We start from the raw sequence: 8,694 nt of genomic DNA on the forward strand, positions 1-8,694 counted from the left end.
CCAAGAGCCTTGTGCAGAAGCCATCCTCCTGATAATTTGGAAAGTTTGAGGTAATGATGAGTAAGAGCTTTTGAAAACTGCATGAAAGAGAAAACATAATTTTTTTGTAAGAGTGACATTCCAATAATGACAAGCAATAACATTTATTTAAAATTTTAAAATTGCATTCATATGAGACCTTTTTAGTTGTCACATCTGGTACTGTTAGCTCCTCTGTCCCTTCCACACCAAGCTCTAACGGAGGTTCTCAGGTCAACAACTACACTACCCAGAATGCACCACCCGCTGACATCACGCACTCACCTGATCACGTGACACCTCACCTGCTTCCTCCAGGAAGTCCTGAATACTGATTACTGGGACTATAAAGGTGCACGCCACACAAACACCCACGCCGTGTATTGTAGGTTCTCCTCTTTACAAAGCGTTCTATATTTCTTGTCTCAGTTTATCTTGTGTATGACCTTGCTTTTGTTTTCTCGACGCTGATTATTGCCTTTGCCTCTGATACTGGATTGCTTGTGTATTACCTGGACTGTGTTTTCACTACTGCCTCTTGGATTACCTCTGATATTGGATTGCTTGTGTATTACCTGGACTGTGTATCACTACTGCCTCTTGGATTACCTCTGACATTGGATCTCTCGTGTATGAACTCTGGACTGTCTCTCGTTTATGGTATGGTTTTGTCTTCACTGCTCTGTTTACTGGTGATCACCCATTTTTCTGTATCGACTACGATTACATCTGTTTATTTTTATAATAAACTTAATATATTTTTATCTGTATCTGCACGTGTCTGCAATTCTGTGCTCATCATGACAGAATACGGGGCCGTACAAGATCAGATAGCGGATACTGAGGCTATTAAATCTGGTTTAGCCAACCAGGGGAGGCTACTCGGTCAGCACCAGCAAACGCTCGCTGGTGTGACCCAAGCTGTTTCAGAGCTAGCCCGCCAGCAAACCTCGCAGCAGCAACAACTTTCTGAGCTGCTAGCTCACCTCAGAGGCTTAACTGAGCCTAGCCCTAGCCCTTTTGCCGCCCCCAGTATGCCCAACGCTAAATCCTCTGTGCCTGGTTTTTCTGTGTCTAAACCGGAGATTTTTGATGGGGATCCGGAAAAATGCAGCGGTTTCCTTTTGCAATGCTCCGTGTTTTTCAGTAATTCACCGCCCACAACCGATAATGCTAAGATCGGTTTTATTATCTCCCGGCTTTCTGGTAAGGCACTAGAGTGGGCAACAGCTATTTGGGAGGAAGTTTCTGGGGCTAGTTACACTGACTTTTTGGCCACTTTTCGCTCAGTTTTTGATCATTCGCGTTATGGACAGTCTAATGGAGAACTTTTGCTGGCTCTCAAGCAAGGTCAGAAGCCGGTGGCTTCCTACGCTTTGGAGTTCCGCACTCTTGCAGCTGGTAGTGGTTGGAATAACGCTGCTTTGATAAACGTATTCAGATGCGGACTCAACCCAGATATACAGAGGGAGTTAGCCTGCAGAGATGATTCGCTAACTTTGGACCAGCTCATCTCACTATCTATCCGGTTGGATCAACTTCTCTTGCGCCGCCCCAAGACCAGCCCTCGCGCTCAACACACTCCTGTGACTCTGCCCCGCGCCCCCACACCAGAGAAAGCTGAGCTGTCTGCCCCAGAGCCCATGGACATCCAGAAAACCCGGCTAACTCCAGAGGAGCAACAGCGCCGGATCCGGCTTCGTTTATGCCTTTATTGTGGGGAGGCCGGTCATTTCAAGGCTGGAGCATAACGTACCCACCCGAGAACTTCTGCGTCCCTTATCCATCCATGCTGTGGACGGGAAGACGGTTCGCTCCAAACCAGTTACTCTACAGACACTACCCATCACCCTGCAAGCCAGCGCTCTTCATTTTGAGGAACTGCCACTTTTCGTGCTTCCCTGCACCGAGCATCCTGTTATCCTGGGCATGCCATGGCTGAAAACCCACGATCCCACTGTCTCCTGGCACGATGGGGATATCACGGTTTGGTCTTCTCACTGTCATGAACATTGTTTAGCCTTGGATAGTCTTATCATTCAGTCCACTTCTGTAGAAAGTCCTGAAGTTTCTGATCCCGTTGTTATTTCCGCTGAATATTCAGATTTTTTAGAGGTGTTTAGCAAGTATAACGCTACTAAATTACCTTCGCATCGCTCTTATGATTGTGCTATCGACCTAGTGGAGGGTGCCACCCTACCCAAAGCTAGAGTCTACCCCCTCACTCTCAATGAGGAAAAGGCTATGAACGATTATGTTACCGAAGCGTTAGCTCAGGGTTTCATTCGGCCGTCAAAGTCCCCTTCTTTGTAAAGAAAAAGGACGGGGGACTGAGACCCTGTATTGATTATAGAGGTTTGAATGCCATAACTAAGAAGTTTGCTTACCCTTTGCCCCTCATTCCTTGTGCTCTCGAGCAACTACGTAAGGCTTCTTACTTTACCAAGCTCGATCTGCGTAGTGCGTATAATTTGATCCGCATTAGGGAGGGGGACGAGTGGAAAACAGCGTTCACTACCACCAATGGCCACTACGAGTATTTGGTTATGAGCTATGGTCTCTCTAACGTCCCCGCAGTATTTAAGTCATTTATGAATGACATATTTAGGGACATGATTGGGAAACACGTCACTCTTTTTATAGATGACATTTTGATTTATTCCCCCGATCTTGAATCGCATGTTCAGCACGTTTGTTCGGTTCTTCAAAGGCTATTGGAGAACAATCTCTATGCTAAAGCCGAGAAATGCGAGTTCCACCTTCAGAGAGTCGCATTTCTCGGCTATGTCATCAGCTCCCAGGGAGTTCTCATGGATGACTCGAAGGTAGACGCCGTAACTAGTTGGCCAATTCCCCAATCCATCAAAGACCTCCAACGTTTCTTAGGGTTCGCGAATTTTTACAGGCGTTTCATACGAAACTTTAGCAGTATAGCTGCCCCACTTACAGCGCTCACTAAGAATGCCACCAAAATTCTTAACTGGTCCCCTGAAGCTGACCAAGCTTTCCAGAAGTTAAAAGCCGCCTTCGTCTTTGCTCCCATTCTCAAACATCCTAATCCTGACCTACCCTTTGTAGTTGAAGTCGATGCTTCTAATACTGGCATAGGAGCAGTTCTCTCCCAACGCAGCGGTTCACCGCCTAAACTACATCCCATAGCCTTTTTCTCACGGAAAATGTCACCAGCGGAGCGTAATTATGGGATAGGGGATAGAGAGCTGCTGGCTGTTAAACTGGCTCTAGAGGAGTGGCGTCACTGGCTGGAAGGTGCTGCACATCCATTCACCGTTCTAACTGATCACAAGAACCTAGAATATCTCCGTACAGCTAAACGCCTAAACCCCAGTCAAGCTCGTTGGTCATTGTTTTTCTCTCGCTTCAATTTTTCTATCTCGTTTCGTCCAGGTAATCGTAATACTAAGGCTGATGCCTTATCCCGTGTTTTTAGTTCTCCAGACGACACATGCCGCGCTTCCGAGCCTGAACACATTCTGCCACCCACTGTTAGAGTAGCATCTATTAGATGGGAACTAGATGATCTCATTCAGCAGAGTCTAACTAACACACAACCTCCGGAGGGCTGTCCTCCTCACAAGATTTATGTACCCGAACAATTTTGTGATCAACTCATTGGCTGGGCACATGCTGCCCTTACTTCTGGTCACCCAGGTGTTACACGTACGCTACAACTAATCTCAGCTCGGTATTGGTGGGAAACCATGCGAGCTGACATTCAAGCTTTCGTAGTTTCATGTTCAGCCTGCGCACAATGCAAAACACCCAAAACCCTTCCAGCTGGTAAACTATGTCCTCTGCCTGTTCCTGAACGAGCATGGTCACACATTGCTGTAGATTTTGTTACAGATTTACCCGAATCTGAAGGTTACACTACTATCCTTACAGTTGTAGACAGATTTTCTAGGGGGGTTAAATTTATCCCTTTTCCTGCACTACCTAATGCTCTTCAGACAGCTCAAGCTATATACACACACATTTTCAGACATTTTGGGGTCCCCGAGGACATTTTGTCAGATAGAGGTCCTCAATTTACTTCCCGGGTATGGAAATCGTTCTTTGAACACTTAGGTGTACACGTGAGTCTCACTTCTGGGTTTCACCCCACTAGCAACGGTCAATGTGAGAGAGTATATACTATACTGCTTTAAACATGCTACGGAATGGTCACAGTATTTGATTTGGGCTGAGCTCAAAATTCTCTGATTAACTCCACGTCTGGTCTCACTCCCTTTCAGTGCATTCTGGGTTATCAGCCTCCGTTAGCTCCGTGCACAGCGTCATCCACTGAGATACCCGCTGTTGACGACTGGATGAAGCAGAATGAGCAGGTGTGGGAGGAGACTCATCAGCAGATCTCAGAGGTTTTACGCAAGTATAAGGAGCAGTCCGACAGACACCGTGGTACCACCCCCCAATACCAACCCGGAGACAGGGTGTGGTTGTCGACCCGGGACTTGAGGTTTGAGGGGGCCTGTAGGAAACTGCTTCCTAAGTATAATGGCCCATTTAAGGTTTTGTCTCAGGTTAACGAGGTGACTTATAAGATTGAGTTGCCTGCTCAGTACAGAATGCATAACTCGTTCCATGTCTCTCTGCTCAAGCCTCTTGTCCCAGGTCCGCTTGCTGAGGGTGTTCCTGATGACGTGCCGCCCGCGGCAGTGGAGGGGGAGGATTTGTCTACCTATGCGGTTCGAGAGGTGCTGGATTCACGCAGGCGTGGCGGTGTGCTCCAGTACCTCATAGATTGGGAGGGTTATGGCCCTGAGGAGCGTTGCTGGGTTGCCGCCGGTGACGTGCTGGATCCTGCTCTACTGGCTGAATTTCATGCCCGTCACCCTGGTAAGCCTGCTCCTAGACCCCGTGGGCGTCCCAAGCGCTCACTCTCTTCTTCGGCTCCGGTGCGTCGGGGTTCCCAGTCTCGCAACCCCCGCCTGTCCGGCACCTCTGAGGCTACGCCTGGTCCTCCCGCCGGTACTCCCTGCCCGTCGGGTGGACGTCGCTGTGGTCGTCCCCGTTCCGGCTCCGTTCCGACTCCCTTGGGGGGAGATACTCTCACATCTGGTACTGTTAGCTCCTCTGTCCCTTCCACACCCAGCTCTGACGGAGGTTCTCAGGTCAACAACTACACTACCCAGAATGCACCACCCGCTGACATCACGCACTCACCTGATCACGTGACACCTCACCTGCTTCCTCCAGGAAGTCCTGAATACTGATTACTGGCACTATAAAAGAGCACTCCACACAAACACCCACGCCGCGTATTGTAGGTTCTCCTCATTACAAAGCGTTCTATATCTCTTGTCTTCAGTTTATCTTGTGTATGACCTTGCTTTTGTTTTCTCGACGCCGATTATTGCCTTTGCCTCTGATACTGGATTGCTTGTGTATTACCTGGACTGTGTTTTCACTACTGCCTCTTGGATTACCTCTGATATTGGATCTCTTGTGTATGAACTCTGGACTGTCTCTCGTTTATGGTATGGTTTTGTCTTCATTGCTCTGTTTACTGGTGATCACCCATTTTTCTGTATCGACTACGATTACATCTGTTTATTTTTATAATAAACTTAATATATTTTTATCAGTATCTGCACGTGTCTGCAATTCTGTGCTCATCATGACATTAGTAGCAGTAGTATAATTTATTTTTTTTTTACCTCAGAGTGATCAGCACTTTCTGGGAGCTTGACTGTTTGCCTCTTCATACCCGCTTGGAGAAGTACCAATTCTGCAGATGATGTAGGTGTTTGTTCCATGGTTTTGTCAACAAGGTAAAACTGCAGTGATACGGTCTTGCCACTGGTACTGACCTCCTTGGAGGGAGAAAATCTTTTCTTGCCCCTTAAAACACCTTAAAAACAAATTAGGTTTATGTCATCCCCAAACCCAACAATCAAATGACAGACAATATTTTTTAGATAATGCTTTAAATTAGAGATGGACTGAACGGGCTGAAAGGATGCACTGCTGAGAGTGGTAATTTCTGGTTGGTGGGATTAAATTCTTTATTCCCTTTTCTCCACAAGGCACATTAGCTCCACAAATATGAACTGAAGTAACACCAAAAACACTCTGTACTGACAGAGCTGAGTAGCAACATATGAAGAACAGCTGAATAGAGTTATTCAGAGTTACATCTAATGGTTGGGCAGGGTTTTGCATTTTCATTTGACAGTGAGGCACACAGTGCTCCTGTAAACCTTAAATTCTGAATCGTACCTGATAAATTGTGAAAATATTGAAATATTGATATTGATTAGCTGATCAATCTTTCCATCTCTACTTTAAATACAGGCTGACAAAATGAATGAATATTTAAAAATACAGATACAATGAAATATGGCAAAGTCAGTGCAGGTACTACAGATTTCTAAATATTTCTTCCCTAAGCATAAATAACCTGATCATTGCTTGCTGCTCTGTTACTGCTGCTGCTGCTGCTGCTGCTGCTGTCCGTTATGTGACTACTTATTAAAGTAATCAGTTGACGTGTCACGTCATCTATTGATCCAGTCTGTTAAAGTATAAAACATTTAAATAGCAATTTTAATTAAGCTCACCACATACACACAAACATGTAGTTATGGCCAGGCCAGAAGCATATAAAAACATAATTAAAAAATGTATTTATTTCATGATTAAATTCAAAATGTGAAACTCATCATAAAGATTCATTACATAAAAACTGATCTAATGAAAAATTTATTATGAAAATTATGAATATATTCTAATTTGATTAATATACAAAATCAATTGGAACGTTTGGAAGCGCGGACAGGTACCAAGTGGAGAAATAAATCCACATCTCCATAAAGCTTGTCAGAAGAAGGAAGCATGAAGCACCCTGAAATGTCCTGGTATAGGCTGCACAGACATAGGTCTTGATATAACATGAGACCACCACCAGCAGGGGCTTCTTGCGCTATTTTAAAAGTCAAATGTAATGCTTTTAAAGAACTTTTAGGACCTCAAAAAATAGAATTAATTTTTACACTTTTTTCTTTAAATTGTGTTCCCTTGTGATGCAGAAGAGAGCCAACATAGCATGTAAGTTGCATTACGTTAAACAACACACTGCATTGCATATAGGAAGCAAAAAAGAATAATGAAAGAACACTTTAAGCAGTCTCCATTATACATTATTAATCAACTCAAAATGAAAAGCCTGTCCTAAGCCAATAATTTATTAATTTATTTATTAATTAATAATTTATTAATTCTCTTTCCCGATAACTTTAGCTAGATTTCTGCTAACCTCGGTTCTCTAATGTTAGCTAGCTCTTACACTAACCTTAGTCCTCTCTCCAAAATTTCTACTTAACTGAGGTAAAGAACGTCGTTCCTTAACACCTGGCAGGTTAGCCTATCTAGCCTACGGCTTGCTAGTTAAGCTAGCTAGCTTAGCGTTAGAGATCCATTTCCACAATGGCTAAGTCAGCTAGGCAACTAACCTAATTCTGACACGGCAGATCGGCTATGTTAGTTAGGTAGTCTCTAAATCTGTTTCACATTCGTAATGCCATAATATATTTACATATATTCCACAGAACATCATATAAACTAATATGAATACATATATTAGAAGTTACAGGGGGCAGGATGGCGGGGGGATTTCATCGCGTTTTTTTCAACCAATGAGAATGCTGAGCAAGCGGTATTAGGAATTTAATTGGTCAACTGCTGTTGCAACGTCTGATTGGCTGGAGACTTTTGGCAGCTTTGTTGCAGTGAAAAGCTCGGCGCTCGAGCAGAGAACGCTCCGCGAGCACGCAGGGGGAAGTTGAGCGAGCGCGGACGCTCTCGAAACATTAAGAACAGCCAGATACCACACGAGCAAGATATATCCGAGAGAGCGCAGATTCCTACAAGAGGAGAGTTAATCTGAGGGAGAGCATGGTAAATCCGTGAGAGCGCACCTATATTTTACACCTGAGCAAATAAAATCCGTGAAAGCGCACCTATATTTTACACCTGAGCAAATAAAATCCGTGAGAGCGCACCTATATTTTACACCTGAGCAAATAAAATCCGTGAGAGCGCACCTATATTTTACACCTGAGCAAATAAAATCCGTGAGAGCGCACCTATATTTTACACCTGAGCAAATAAAATCTGTGAGCGCTGAATGAAGTAGGCTCTTGCATTCAAAAACTCCGCTCTCGACTTTTGGCAGTAAAATGACGCCATATTAGTGGTGTTTTTACCGGAGATGGAGTCGCTCCACACGGTTTACACGTTATCTTGTTTTTTCGCGACGTCAAAGGAGAAATATATCGCCTCTCCCCTCTCTCTCTCCCTGCTGCTGAACACTGTGGAGTTAATATCGAGCTCCGTAAGTAACGGCAGGTTAATTCCCGGGTTTTGTATTTAACCGTGCAGCGGTTTCGTCTCGTTTTTATTTTTTTAATACTGTTTTTATTTAGTTATCGTCTCGTTTTTGTCTTGAAAAAAAGCTTCGTTGACGAAGACTATGACGAAAATTATTCCTCAACGAAATGAACACTGATTCTAAAGCAGTGATTGGTCGATCTCCTCTGATTTACTCTCTTAGATCTCTGAGATCATCACCCCACAATTTGCTGGCTGGATCTCAGACTCTTCTTAATTCTAAAGGGGAACTCTGGTGTGAAATGAAATAATACAGCGCTTTTAGCC

The 8,694-nt window shown here is 44.5% G+C and overlaps 1 protein-coding gene across 1 annotated transcript in view; it reads right to left on the bottom strand.

Annotated features, from left to right (window-relative positions):
• LOC111196385 (NACHT, LRR and PYD domains-containing protein 12) overlaps positions 1-8,694 on the bottom strand; it is a 411,983-nt gene that overhangs the window by 259,191 nt on the left and 144,098 nt on the right. The window lies entirely within an intron of this gene.

This window comes from Astyanax mexicanus, chromosome 1, assembly GCF_023375975.1.
Source record: "Astyanax mexicanus isolate ESR-SI-001 chromosome 1, AstMex3_surface, whole genome shotgun sequence".
Lineage (NCBI taxonomy): Eukaryota > Metazoa > Chordata > Actinopteri > Characiformes > Acestrorhamphidae > Astyanax > Astyanax mexicanus.